At 46.4% G+C, this 14,879-nt stretch overlaps 1 pseudogene; it reads left to right on the forward strand.

Moving 5' to 3' along the window:
• Positions 1 to 542: 542 nt before the first annotated feature.
• On the forward strand, positions 543 to 9,322 carry LOC115311889 (annotated as a pseudogene).
• Positions 9,323 to 14,879: the final 5,557 nt, after the last annotated feature.

Consider the following 14,879-nt stretch of genomic DNA (forward strand, 5'->3'; position numbering starts at 1 on the left):
ATGAGTAAGCCTTTCTTTTTGTGCCATTGCAAAGTGAAATTTATGCCAAGTGGACTGGAGAAAAATGTGTTCAAAGTGCTTGAACCTCTGCCCTTTCTTTAGCACCGGTGGACTCAAAATAATTTATAAAAAAATAACTATGCAGTCAAAACAAATGAAACTTTTTGGGAATATTCTCTAGATGTTGGTAAATGTAAAAATGGCCTTGTTTAAATGTTTTCTTGTATTGGAGGCATTGAAACAATTTTCTAAAATTTCTATTAAAACGTTTTAGTTGATCATTTCGATGCCTCCGATAACAGTACCCGACACTTTGACACCTCCTTTGCGCATGCATTATATCGGGTATCGCTATCGGATCTAATCGGATCACTTGTCCATACTTTTTTAAATATCAAAATGAGGACAATTTGTACATAAAAATTGAAAGCGGAAGCATTTTTTTCTGTTTTGCATCATGCTGTAATCGATTTCTTAAATATCGCGTGTAAACTTTTTTTTCCGCTAATGTCAGCGGGAATCGTTGAAACCATCTGTGCACACTGGGCAAACAAAGATGGCGTCCGCATATGATCTTTATGCACACATGGCTCCAATTATACCGATGGCACGCACGACATCTGTTGCATGGTTACAGTAGAGATTCAACAAGTCATGTTCTATTGCTGCGAGTGCTGAGTAGTGTAGTTATAATTACTTAATTTCGCCTGCCACCTCATTGGAGCGCGAAGAATGGATAACAAAGTTCAAGGGTGCAAAGCAAGGAAACTTCTTTGTTACTTTTCTTGAATCTTTTGATTCGAGCCCCATCAGTGGGGAATCAAGGTGTTTGCCCGAGCTGGTGCCAGCGGTTTCATCTATGTGTTTGAAGTGTATGCAGGTAAAGGAACAATCATCCAGCCGTCTGACCTTGCGATCAGTTGGGACATTGTCCACGAGCTTACAGACTCGCTGCCCCCAAGCAAGGGCTTCAAGGTGTCCTTTGACAAATGGTTCACATCGTATGAACTTGTATGTGCACTGAAAGAGAGGGGACTCTTTTTCAGTGCACATCTCTGTTGGTGTGGTCTGGCCCAACCGCCTCCCTAACTGCTCATTCAAGAACGATGCGGCCTTTAAGAAAGAAGGTTGCAAAAACCTTGATGTAACCACTGAACCAAAGTACAATGTCGCTGCTGTAAAGTGGTATGACAACAAGCCAGTGCACCTGGTATCATCATATGTTGGAGTAGCCACAACAGGCCAAGTTGAGAGGTGGAGGCCAAGTTGAGAGGTGATTGATGAACGGCCCGCAATCGTTGCTGAATACAACCAATTCATGGGGGGGCAAGGACTTATGCGACATGCTGGTGGAGCTCTACCAGTGCGACATACGAGGTAGAAGGTACCATCTTTGCATCGTGGTCCACGTGATTGACATTTGGATTGTCAGCTCCTGGCTTCTCTACCGAAGGCACTGCTCTCAAGCTGGCACACAGCATCAGCCACTTGTGGAATTCTGAATGCAGATTGTACAGGCACTTCTCAAGGCAGGAACAGCAGATCTAAGGAAACGTGGCCGGCCTTCCTCTATTAAGACGCCTCCTCCCAAGACCAAGAAAGGCAACGCACAGCCGAGGCCAGTTATAGACGTGCGTTTGGATATAATTGGCCACTGGCTTGTGCACTCCGAGAAGAAACGAAGGTGCAAGCTCTGTGTGGTGTCATACTTTCGCATACTCTGTGAAAAATGCAATATGCATGTGTGTCTAAACAAAGACAAAAACTGCTTTAGAGCATTCCATGTCAAGTAGATGGTTACCAGTCAGCTCTGATGTGAACTTTGAGGTACAGGGGGTACCAACGATGCCAAATGGACTCAATAAAATGACAACAATAACACCAAATTCAATTTTTGTGACGGTTTTGACCCACCTGCTACTAAGGACTCAGAATTAAAATTAGGTGTGACCATTTTTATAGCTAATTGCTGAAATTTGGGCCTGAAAAGGTTAAGGAGCGGAACAGCCAGGAATGGCACTTCCTGGATTACACAACAGCCAGGAGAGTCTGTGGTGAACCCTTCATAGGCAGTTCCGCCTGACGGGCACTTCGAGATAATGAGCTTCACCGCTTCAGCCTCAGCTTCAACGTCAGCCGCTTCAACCTCTGCGCAGGGTGCACTGCAAAGCAACGAGAGCCCAAGCACTGATACTTCTGATCGGGAGCGCTTAAGAATATGGGTAGTGAAGCATACCATCAAACACGTTGTCTTGAACGATCGTCCTGTGTTTTTTGCACCAAAATTTCCAAAGCTACCGACTGACACCAGGACACTGCTGTGCACTCTTAAAGTCACAGAAACCCATCAGTGCGGCTTGGGCGAGTACATTCATATTGGATGCTAAAATTGGATCCAGATATGACTGCGCTCTGGATTTGCCGACGGCAAAGATTCAAATGTTATGCACCTCAGCATCAACATCGACTGCCTGCCTCTGCTCTCTGGCTCATCGAAGCACGTTTGGCCAATTCCGTGGATGTCATTGGACATAAAGGACACAGCACCCCTCCCCATCGGCATTTACTGCGACCTCAACAAGCCTGATGACATCAATGTCTTCCTTCGAAATGCCATTTCTCAACTCAAGGAATTGCTCCAATTAGGCGCACAGTGCAGCGGGGAAACCGTTTCTGTTCTACTACATTCAGTGGTGGCTACATGCCGGCAAGGAGCTTCAGAAGGAAAGTGAAGGCCCACAATAGCTATTTCGGATGCGATAAGTACACTCAGAAAGGGTGCTGGAGAAGGAGGATGACTTACCTGAGAGGCGACGCTCTACTTCGGCCTGATGCCTCCTTTTTGTTATGCATTGTTTGTATGGCTCCTAGCCTGACCTATAATGTCCATATATCGAATAAAAGGCCAGCCCCATCAGAGCAGCCACCAGACACAACATATCATGGTGTCGGAAGTGGCCCCCGCGACCTAAAATCATGGCAAGTGTGTTTATTTAACCTCTGGCGCACTTCGAGCAAGGCGACGACCCTTAAACAGCGCGAGAAGACTGGTGAGAATCCTTCAGGATATACGAGGCAGCCTGCAAATACAAGGCTAAGCCTAAACCAGCACGGAAGGCTTTTGTTGCTCCATGTGCTTGGCCCACAGGCACAACGCATTGCGACTACGTTTCCCCCGCAACCAGTGGGAGCGACGGCGGAAGACACTTAAGATCCAGCCAAGTACATACTGGAGAAGTTTGACGAACTCTACTAACCGTACAAGAACGTCATCCAAGCGGCGGCACTCTTCAACTAAATGGTTCAGGCGCCAGGACAAACAATTGACGACTTCGTGACCGAGCTTCGCCGTCAGGCGCAAAGGTGCGATTTCGGTGACAAGTGCGATCGGCTCGTAGGCGACCGCATAGCTGTCGGAATTCGTGACGCAGCTCTGAGGGAGCGCCTGTTTCGGGAGCAAAATCTCTCGTTGGACAAGATCACCTCTGCATGCAAGGCAGCGGAAATTTGTAAAAAGCATGTGAAAGAGCTTACACGGAGGGATCCGGAACCAGAAGTGAATGCCATTCACAAGTACAGTCAGAAAACGCTAAGGCAACTCGGGTGTCCACAAGATGTCAAGAGGACTCCCCAAGGTCATCAAGCAACCAAAACGCCTCAACACAAATGTTAACGCTGCGGGATGACACATTCGTCCCGACAGTGCCCAGCTTACGACCAGAACTGCTCCAGCTGCGGCAAGTTTGGTCACTTCGCAAGTCTTTGCAAGCAACAGCAGCGACCAAACGTAACACCTCCACCACGAGTCGGACTGCTGCAAGAGGATCCACGACAAGACTCTCATGAAGAGTTCTTCCTCGGCAGCATATCTGACTCCGGTCCCGGCGCAGTCGAAAAAGTGGGACGAAAGAGTTGACGTAAGTGTACGTAAACTTACTTTCAAGCTTGACATGGGCTCTGACGTAAACATTATTCCTATAGAAGTGATCAAACATTGGTTGAACGAACCAGACTGCAAAGAAACAACTGCAAGAGTTGCGACATACAGTGGACAACAGCTTCCAATAGACAGTGAATGTGAGCTTCACTGCACGGTGAACAACAAGGAGTGCAAACCTGAGGCTCCTTTTGGTTAACGAACCGTTCAATCCAGTCTTGGGAGCTGCTGCATGCACCGCACTCAACCTACTTTCTCGAGTGAAGCAGCTTGAAGAAACCTCACGAGCAACTGATGCAACATAGCCAAAACAGTATGAAGAGGTACATTCATCCACGTGAGGACGCACAACCGTTTCAGCTTTTTGCAGACTGCCTACCGCTCTGGAAAACAAGGTTAAAGCAGAGTTGAAGTGCATGGAGTCAAGCAACATCAGCACCCCAGTCACGGAACACACAGAATGAGTTTATTTCATCGTGGTCATCACGAAAAAAGATGGAAGTGTCCGTCTCTGACTTGATCCCAGGAATCTCAATGCAGCGCTAAAGAGACAGCAATACCAGCCACCAATCTCTGAGGAGCTCTTTGCAGGCCGGAGTGGTTCAGTTGTGTTTTCCGTTCTTGATGCCAAGAGTGCTTTTTGGCCACTTACTCTCAACGAGCCAAGCTCCTGGCTTTGCACATTTGCGACACCATGGGGTTGCTATCGCTTTCTTTGAGTACCGTTTGGGCTTGCCACGGCTCCCGAGCTGTTCCAACAGGCAATTGACAAGGTGTTTTCAATGCCAAATCATCGTCAAACTCTACTTTGATGACATTCTGGTAGCATACAAGACTCCAGAAGAATATAAGGACCACCTGAGAAAGGTCATGACTACAGCCAGAGAGCACAATCTAAAACTCAACAAAGCCAACCTGATGCTAGGACCTACAGCAATAACATATCTTGGACTCCAGCTCTCGTCTGGAGGTTTGGCCCCAGATCCAGCCAAAGTGAAGGCAGTCAAAGCCATGTCAGCTCCCACTAACAAAGCAGAACTCCAGAGGTTCTTGGGGATGGTAACCTACTTGACAAAGTTCATTCCCAACTTCTCCCCAACCACAGCACCTCTACGTGAGCTCCTCAAGACGGATATAGCATGGCACTGGACAACCCAGCACACTGAGACTTTCAATTTAATCAAGACCAAACTGGGAACTACACCTGTGCTTTTCTACTTTGATCAAGCAAAGCCAATCACAATCTAAACTGATGCCAGTCCCTACGGCATGGGGTCGGTTTTGCTACAAGAGGGCAGACCGATAGCCTATGCGTCAGCAGCCCTAACTTCAGTTCAACAGTGTTACGCTCAAATGGAAAAGGACCTCTTGGTTGTGGTGTCTGTGTGTGAGTGATTTCACTACTACACATTTGGTCGATCTGTGACAGTTGAAACAGACCATAAACCTCTAGTAAGATTGTAGAGAAAGGACCCAACCAAAATGTCTCCAAGAATACAGAGGGTCATGTTTTGGCTCCAGGGTTACAGCACCAAACTCGCCTATGTTCCCCGAAAGCAGCTCGCAGTTGCCGACGCATTGTCGAGGTCACCAAACCCATCATCCACGATGGAAACTGCAGACCATGATCCAGGTCTTTAGGTGTCAAGCCTTGTCGAAGCGACGCCAACAATGCTCAAGCAGATCCAACAAGCGACAGATCATAATTCAGTTCTTCAGCAACTAAGCAAATACATCAAAGAAGGATGGCCAGCAAGGATCTCGGACGTCAAGCCAGCAGCAAGACCATACTTTCACATCAGAAGTGAATTGTACACCACTGACGGCTTTGTGTGCTACAGGCAGCGGTTGATCATTCCGGCCACCCACCAGGACGAAATACTTCAAAAAGTGCACCAGACACATCATGGCATCGTAGCGTGCAACGAAGTAGCAAGCCAGAGTGTGTATTGGCCGACTCTCAGCAAAGACTATGAGACTCTCATCGCAAGCTGCGACGTCTGCCAGTCCAACCGGAGGGCGAACCCCCACCAAACTGCTTAACCGAGATCTCCCAGGTCGCCCATGGAAAAAACTAGCAATGGACTTTTTTCATTTTCAAGAGAGCACCTACATCCTCATTGTGGACTACTCCTCAAAAATTGTGTAAGTAAAACAGATGGAGACGACAACAGCAAGGGCGCTTTTTTTTCAGTTCTAAAGGACGTCTTTGCGGGGTTTGGAATCCCCTACGTGCTTATCTCTGACCAGGGACCTCCTTTTCACTCAGCAGCATTCAGAGCATTCGTGCAAGGATGGCACATCGTTCATGATCCATCATCGCCACTGTACCCCAGATCCAATGGTCAAGTGGAGCGAACAATACAGACTGTTAAATCAAAGCTCACTAAGTCGCTCAGCGATGGTAAGGATCTTGCTGTGGTTCTCCTCAACTACCGCTGCAGCCCTAGCATCGGATCTGTTTCTCCAGCAGAGCTACTGATGGGCAGGAAGCTAAGAACATTAATCCCTGCCCTACCTCAGAGCTTCGAACCGATGTCTCCTACACAAGCTCACAAAAAAACTTCTCAAACAGACAGCAGGAACAGCACAAGTATGGAGACTGCCATGCCCAGGCTTCCTCGGCTGTCACAAAAGACCAGCCTGCTTGGCTAAGGCACAAGAGTACCTGGCAAAAGGCAGTGATAATACAAGTTGGACTCGAACCGAGGCGCTATACAGTGCAAACTCCTAGTGGCGGTGTGTATGTCAGGAACCGCTATCACCCCAGACCCCGTACTCCAAGGGCTAAAGATGACGGCTGCTCAGCAGAGGAGTACTTTCCTGACGAACCCAGACCCAAAACAACCGAAGACAATAGCAACATACAAAAAGGTGTCCAGGATCCAAGAACTGGTCAGGCTCGACCAGGTGCAACATGTTCAGGACGAATCATATGGAAACTGGCAAGATACCGAGATTAAACCTTCATAACATCTTGGCGGTGTTCGTTTTCATTTGTGTTGAAAAAAAAGGGTGTGCTATGTATTGTTCGTACGGCTCCTAGTGCCACCTATAATGTGGCATATATCCAATAAAAGGCCCAACCCATCAGAGCAGCCATGTGGGCATTCCAGACGCTTACCCTTCGCAAACAACGTGTCTGTGTGGCATTTCCTACCGGAACACAACATATCACTTTCGAGATATGGAACCGCCAGAAACCCACAACGGTGCTTTGCCCTTTATGGAACTGGAGGGCCCGGGTATGGTGGTCTAGTTCCCTGTAGACCCGATGAACTGTGTCTATCCGGGCGTAGTGATAAAGCTGCTGCGCTATTTGACACAAAAAGGGTCCCAGGTGTGTCCGCCTGCCCTCTGCAAAGATTGTGGAACTCTCGGAAAACCTCAACGCTGTAAAGTCTTCCATGCCAAGGGAGTTCTCTAGGCATCATTGCATAATGCATGAGCGCGAGCATTGGAAAGCCACCGAGTGTAGGTACTTCCTCCTGCATGCAGCACATGTGCTGAATTCTGTGCTGCCTGTGCACATATAGGTGCACTACATGTGCTTGCATGTAGCCTTACGGATCCTGCCATATGTCAGCAGCTCTGCACAAATGATTACATATGCCGAGTTACTCTTGGTGTATTTAGTCAATCAAACAGTGCCTCCGTATGGCAAGGAAGCTGTAGTGTATAATGTCCACGCAGTTACACACCTCGCCAACGACTTCCAAAGGCTAGGAGCACTGGAGTCCTTCAGTTGCTTACCCTTCGAGAACCACCTCGGCATGCTAAGATGCATGCTGACATCAGGTCACAGACCTCATGCACAGCTCTGGAAGAGGCTCAGCGAGAAAACCAATGTGGCAGACCATGCATGCAAATCCGTACAGAGTTCCACGGTGCCCACGAGAATGGGCCACTTGTGCTGGTGTTGTGAAAGGCCCCAGGAGACAATCTTTCGCTGCAAAGTCCAGCCGCCACAGGTGAACACTATGGAGCGTCGTTGCCGGGTGGTGACGATCAGCTGTGCCCGGAAGCAGGGCGAGAGGCGCCTTGGGGTCGCCAACATGCGTCTTACGAAGGGATGACGCGGCCTCACACGAAGGATCGAATCGACACACGCCAGTGCCATCGAGACATCTTTACCTTCCAGCCCCTCTCCTTCCTACTTTTGTCTGGACTCGATGCACGGTGCCCAGGCAGCCGTGGGACGCCCTCGACAAAATAGGGGGCTTTGCGTCCTCTCCCCAGCTTCGAGCGTCAACAGGGTTATCCACTTAGCGCACGGAAACCAAATTGCCTGCAGGTGGGGTCAATTATATCTTTGCCCCATCCGAACTTCAATGGCGCCGGTGACCGACGAGATTGACAGGCGACACTGTGACCAAGGTCGTCTGCCCTTCGGTGTGTGTGACGCGAGTGGCGGCGTGTGAGGAAGAGAGGGAGAAGCCTGCCTGAACGTTATAAAATATCACCCCACTGTTTTGTTGAAGGCATTGACTATGGGTATTCCCTGCAAGAGATATGGGGAAATGTGATGTTATAAAAGAAGCAGCAGGCGGCTGCTAGCGTGTCCTCTCATGTGTTCTCCAGTTGATGTTGAACTTGTCCATTTGTATATAAACAGAGTGTTAAGAGACACCCCTCCTGCTCCCTGGTCCTTCCCGGTTTATGCGTCCTCATGAGGTCCTGCACTGGCTCGGCTCCCTGCCACACACCAAGTGCTTGGACAACCGCTTGGTCCCAACAAGCGCTGTACAGGTTATGCACAGTACTTGAAAGTACACGTTAGAATGTCCCGACCTGATGACTACGTCCTGGGGGATAACCGAAAGGTGTACAAAGTTTTCAACATTGTTTCTTTTGGCGGATGCATCCACCTTGTTGTGACGGAGTTCCGTGATTCTGAGAGGGAGCCGTACGGTGAGCCGTGCTCCTTGTTACCTGTCCAGGTCTCATCACGCCTGCTCCTCATCCCGCTCAGCTCTCACAGAAAAGTGTGTTTTGTTGCCGCGTCAAAGATGGTTTGCTTGCCTGCCGATTCTACACACACTGAAGTAAATGCAGGCCCTATGGCATTTGTGGCCCCTAGTTTTGACATGTTTCAGTACACAAATATGACGATTCACAGCACATGTAAGCGAGCTTTCTTTTGACAGTTAAGGTACTCTACACTGCACGACACTGCTAGCGGGCATTTTACTTCAAAACTGTATTTGCGGGCATCATATGTCACCACGTCTGTTGGCTTTTCAAATGAGCACTTTCCTGCAATCTAGTGGTTTCTCCAGCAACCCTTTGATTCCAAGAGAAAGAAAGGAAAACCCTCGATTCCTTGTTCGCACTATGGTGCCTGGAGCGCGTCTCCAACTGGTGTGTTTAGCGTCCTATCCCGCCCATACATCAAAAGTGGTCCCAAAGTGGCAACAAATGACGTCACAGAAGCCGGAGTGTCATGCTGTTGCATGTCGCGATTCTGGCGGTTGGTCGTAGAAATGCTGGCGAAAAGCACGAGCGAACGCAAGTGTCACTGTCGTCACGCGTCCTTAGCGTCCAGATTTCCGACTGCTGTAGCTTTCGTGGACTGTCACAGTGTAGAGCGACCTACAGCACAACAGGCGTCTGCTACATCCACCACAGCTGCTGGGACGTCACCAGGGTCGCGACCGGTGACAGCATAACACGTCTATGACATCATCAGGCAGAAATCGAGGGACCACTTTTTTGGACGCGGGAAACACACCAGTCGGAGACGTGTTCCAGGCACCATAGTTCGCACTAACCTTGTCTAGCAGTGTACCGGCCTGTTTATTTTTCTAAAGGCTCGTAGACAGACATACATTTTTAGCAAGATATGACATGCAAAAACCAAGTAATATTGTTAACACCTTGTAACTACCTTTTAGGTGGGATGTGATGTCAACTTCGTTGAAATTAGATGAGAGCCTCCATTTTTACTTGCCTTGGAACACAGCTGGTACATATCTTGTCTTAACACTTCAACACTTGTGTGAGGGGTCATTTTGTCTTATATGATTGCATAGTTTGTATATTAAAATACATTTTTGTAATTCATTATTTATGTTACAACTGTAAAAAATTATGATTTCAAATATTTGCTGTGCCAGTTTTTATTCATATCTACGTTTAGATATAGCATTACCGGGAAGTTACTAGAAACGAACCTCGGTCTCGCATAATTTTATTCAGGTTATTGCTATAAGATTGCAGTGAGATTGATTTGAATGTTAGTCAAATAAACTCTATGTCATAAGGATGTTGCTTGCTGGACATTATTACTACACATGATACTTCTACAATGAACCTCCAATAACAAGAAAAAAAAAACCTATAGGGAAAAAGTGAAATGGTAGTACACACTACTTACTGACGCACTTGAAATCAAAAATTATTTTTATATTATTTTTGCCATGTCACACTTTGTTTCAATTACAATTTCAGTTTGTGTCCCACTTTATTACAATGAACATTTCGGCTACACCGCTTGACTGATATATTGAAATAAAATATAATTATCATGATATATTATTTACTATGAGCTTCAAAAGCAGTCATTTAAAAATATGCATTTTATTATAAGTTATATTCAGATATATATGTTTCACATACATAACATGTCAGCAACAGTACTTGTAGGAGCCAACAGTACTTAAGAAATTACAAGAACTCTCATTACTAACCTGCTTTTCTTGAGCTGCAAGACGAGAACAAAAGGCAGTAAATGTGAGGTAGTCTGCGAGTTTGAGTGTGCCGTACTTTCACGAAGTGATGGGGATAACTCAACTCAGTAAAAAATATATACTGTTTCATTATCATGTGTGACGTCTTCCAAGAAATGTGGTACATCCACACAGCAGATTTATGCTTCTGACTGAGCAATAGCTTGTTTACGAGGCTCCATATTTAATTTTAACCGAGATCCTAGTGGCTTGCGTAACCACAGCTTTCATGTGTGACAACTTGCCCTTTACTACACTAAAAAGATGCTTGGTACTCGAAGACATATCAAAGGTGTTATTCATCCTATTTGTTCATGTCAGGCAGGATATTTCTGTAAATAATGAGAGGATACCCACTGCAAAGTGTGCCGGTAACTACTCTGCATCTATTAGGATGCCAGAATATACAGAGACGAGCAGCAATTTTTACTCTACTTTCAGTAGTAGCATATGCAGCATGGGTGATCTAAGGCATTTAAGCATGTTTATGTCACCAAATGTGGTGGCTTTGCCGTCGAACTATTGTGTTTCCAACCTGCTCGTAGCATGATGACATAGGACCTGTGGACACAGCATGTCTTACTTATGGCAAGGCATGTAAAAATGCTTTGCAAAGCTTTTCTTTTCTACTCACCACTGCAGCTTCCCGATTTTATCAGTACTCACATAATTTACCATTCTGCTCCAACATTTTTTTACTTAGGGCGTCCTCCAACCTCCTTTTCTTTCCTTGTTGACCTATATTGCAGAAACACCTCTTCAGGAACAATGTGTCGGTCAGCCACCAGTTGCACAAACTGTTGACTGGCCACATATGCTGATTGACTGGCCTGTTGTATATTCTAGGTAGATCATGAACCCTTGTTCAACAAGTCAGAAAATTATATTCTAATACACAAAAAAAGCACAAAATCAACCGTGATGACAGTGCTTTTCGTTTTCCCCCCTTAGTCTCGTGTTACCAGAAGGGGAAATATTGTTGATCTATGCATTCCCAGAATGCCCATACCTGGTGTCCATATGAAAGTAGTTTCAAAGTTTCGAAAGTGCTCATACTTTGCCTATTTTTTGTTCTATTTTTTTTTTTTTTGTTTATGTAGAGTCTAGTGTAGGGATTTGCGAGATGCACTTTCTAAAACATGCTTGTAGGGATGTGTAAAAGAGGAAGATACGCAACATCACATGACACAAGATGTCTTGTTGGCTAACAGTTGACATTGTTGTGAAATCAATAAAAGGCAAGCGATCCGGCCGATCGCTCGAGAACCCGCTCAGATCACGGCCAGAACGAACGTGTCTATTGGCTTTGTCCTACAAGAGCTGATGTTTTTGGCGAGATTGCCGTTTCGAAATAACCAGCTGTTTCCTGGAAACTACACGGCAGCTCAGTGAGTTAACGCTCACATATCCAGCGATATCCCGGCTGCTGTATACGTATGAAGCGATAGAGCTAGTACCTATTTGCACCACCAGGGTGCAATGGCCTTGTATGAACCAATGTAAAGTACCCTTTTGCACCACCAGGGTGCGCAGGTCTTCGCCCTTGTAAATAGTGACTCCACCATATTAAAATCTTTATTTGTGGGCGGTTCCTCCTAGTGGGAGCGTCTCTTCTATAGCGTTGCGGGCGCAACACAACACCGGCGAACCGACCTTTAGGTCACGGCATCTCACCTGGCTACAGCCTGCAGACTAGTCGGCCCGCGCCGACTAGTCTACGTTTGTTGCTTTCTATGGTCACTTCGGGCCTCATTTTTTTTCCCAGACACCCGCAGTTGGGAACGTTAGGGTAATATCGGCATGGGTACCCGGTAGCTATCACAGCTCCCTACGTTTGCTCATTCACCCGGTTTGTATCGGTTTCAACCGCCAATTTCTTGGCTTTCAAACAGTTTTTCACTGTCTGTTCTGAATCTCATTCATGGCTTGCCGACAAAATTCGATATGGCGGCTAATGGCACCGCGCACATTTTCGTTCACGCACTTCACGCAGCCAAGCTTTGCAGATAAGATGGCATGAATCAGAAATACCGGCATTGTCAAATGAGGGCCAGATCAGTTAACATTGCTCGCTTGTTTTTTACAGGCTGAAAATGTATCAAGAATGTTCAGCACTAAGGAAACAGATTTGCTAAAGCTGAACAAAACACGAGGCAGAGGGCCTTAGAGCGATAAACTGGCACCTGAAAGTGACCCCCAATTGGCCGCCGCCATTTGCACATTTTTGACCACTAACACGTGACCTTATAGTTTCACGTATAGATTTTAACGAAGTACCGCACACAAATATTTGCATTCTGATCTTCAATAACAGTACCCACAGGGTAAGCTATGTTTAGTTAGTTCCAAGTTCAAAATGTGCTTTTACGACAAACTCGGGCAGCTTCGCAATGCCTCCGCTAGATGCCGTCAGCCGCGGTGCTGTATTTTGGAGTTTGATCAGAGCTGGACACTGATCTCTGAGGCTAACAGTACTGAAAAAAATAGTTTTATGTTTTTACGATAGCAATGCAAATCTTGGCTAAAAGCCTCGGGATTGGGTACGGTCATGTGTGCAGTAGTGGTCAAAATTGTACAACATAGCAGCAGCCAATGGGGGTCACCTTCGTCTGGTGAACGGGATACCAGTTATCGCTCTAAGCCCCCCACCTAGGGTGACCATATTCCCAACGGTAGGAAACGGGACATCTCAGCGGGGGGGAGTCTTTTAAAGATTGAGATTGGGAGAAAAACTTTAATGAAATAACTGCTCTCATTTCAAAACATTACCATATTGCACTAAGCCCTAGGGCCTAGGGAAGAGTCACGCTCACGGTTCAGTTGCATGCACTCATTTGGAAGGTCCTGCTTCGGGTCCTTCGTTGGTGTGGGCGTATTTTGCCTAAGACTGAAGTTTCCTAAGCAGGACTTTATCCTGCAAGACTCGGCAGTAAAAGTCTGCACATATATAATAAAAAAAGGAATTGTGTCCCGAAAAAGGGACACGATTCTTTCTATGCGGATGATTTGAGCTAGTTGGTTATGATACATTACGTCATGATTCTTTATTAGGATAAAAGAGAAGACGGCAGAAGCGGACCTCAAAAACGGGACTGTCCCGGCCAAAACGGGACGACCGGTCACCCTACATCTACCTCGGCAAAACGTCTTTTTCTGCTGCATACAATTTCATTATATTCTTAATTCTTGTAAAGGATTCTGTCTGCGCTGACAGGTTCTTGACGTTGTTTGCTTTGTTGTAATCTCTTCAAGACATTTTCTTTATTTTTTATTAAAGAAAGAAGTGGAGCGACCCAGGTCCCATGAAAATGAATCATCAGGGCCTGGAAAAAATCAGAGGCCTGCTAATCAGGCAGCTCCGACTGCCAAAGAAGTGAGGCAGAAAAAGAAAATAGCCTGGGACCGTCGAAGGGGGGAGCTGTTGCCACCAAAAAGTCCCAGCCGTGCTCCTCGGCGTAGCCATTCGGACACCGATTCAAGTGGTGACGACAAGCAGTATCTGAAGAGTGGGCTCCGGAGAGCAAACAGGACAATCAGGCGTCTGGAGGAGAAGCTAGAGCGGTCACAGCATACAAACCGTCGCCCGACAAATGTCTACTGGATTGGTAAGATTTCCTGTATTAAAATAATTTTCCTTGTAAGTTTTCTTATTTTCCCGTGCATTGTATTTTTATTGTACAGGAGTGACAGCTAACAGCACAAAGGTGCCATCGTCATCTGTGAGGGCAGCAAGGAAGCTGCCCGCTACTATGCCTACAGCATCTACTTCACAAGCATCCCAAGTGTTCTCTCTCATGGCCCCGCCTGTTAAAGGTAGATATATATAGTGAATATTATGTATAGCTCACTGCTTTTGCTTACGCTGCTTTTGCACATAGCCCTTCAAATATTTGGCTAATGGAGCAAAGGGGGCAAAGGTGTGAGTAATAGCATTTTCAAGCAGATGATAGCAGCCACTAAAACTTTTTATCAAACACACTTATGTGTGCTACAGTACTACTGCATAAGCTACTGAAGAAAGCAGTGTAGTGAATTCTCTTAATCTGAAAACTTTGCTGACAGAAAAGGCATTTGAATTTCCAGAATGGTCGGTGGTGGTGACATGGCTCCCTCTGCCTGTCGGCTCTGCTTACATGATTCACGTCCACGAGTCTCTTGAGATTGGCTGACACTATAAAGCTATCGCTTAAAAACTATAAGTCTCCTAACAATGG

This window comes from Ixodes scapularis, unplaced genomic scaffold (genome assembly GCF_016920785.2).
Source record: "Ixodes scapularis isolate PalLabHiFi unplaced genomic scaffold, ASM1692078v2 PGA_scaffold2__306_contigs__length_199485367, whole genome shotgun sequence".
NCBI classification, from domain to species: Eukaryota; Metazoa; Arthropoda; class Arachnida; order Ixodida; family Ixodidae; genus Ixodes; species Ixodes scapularis.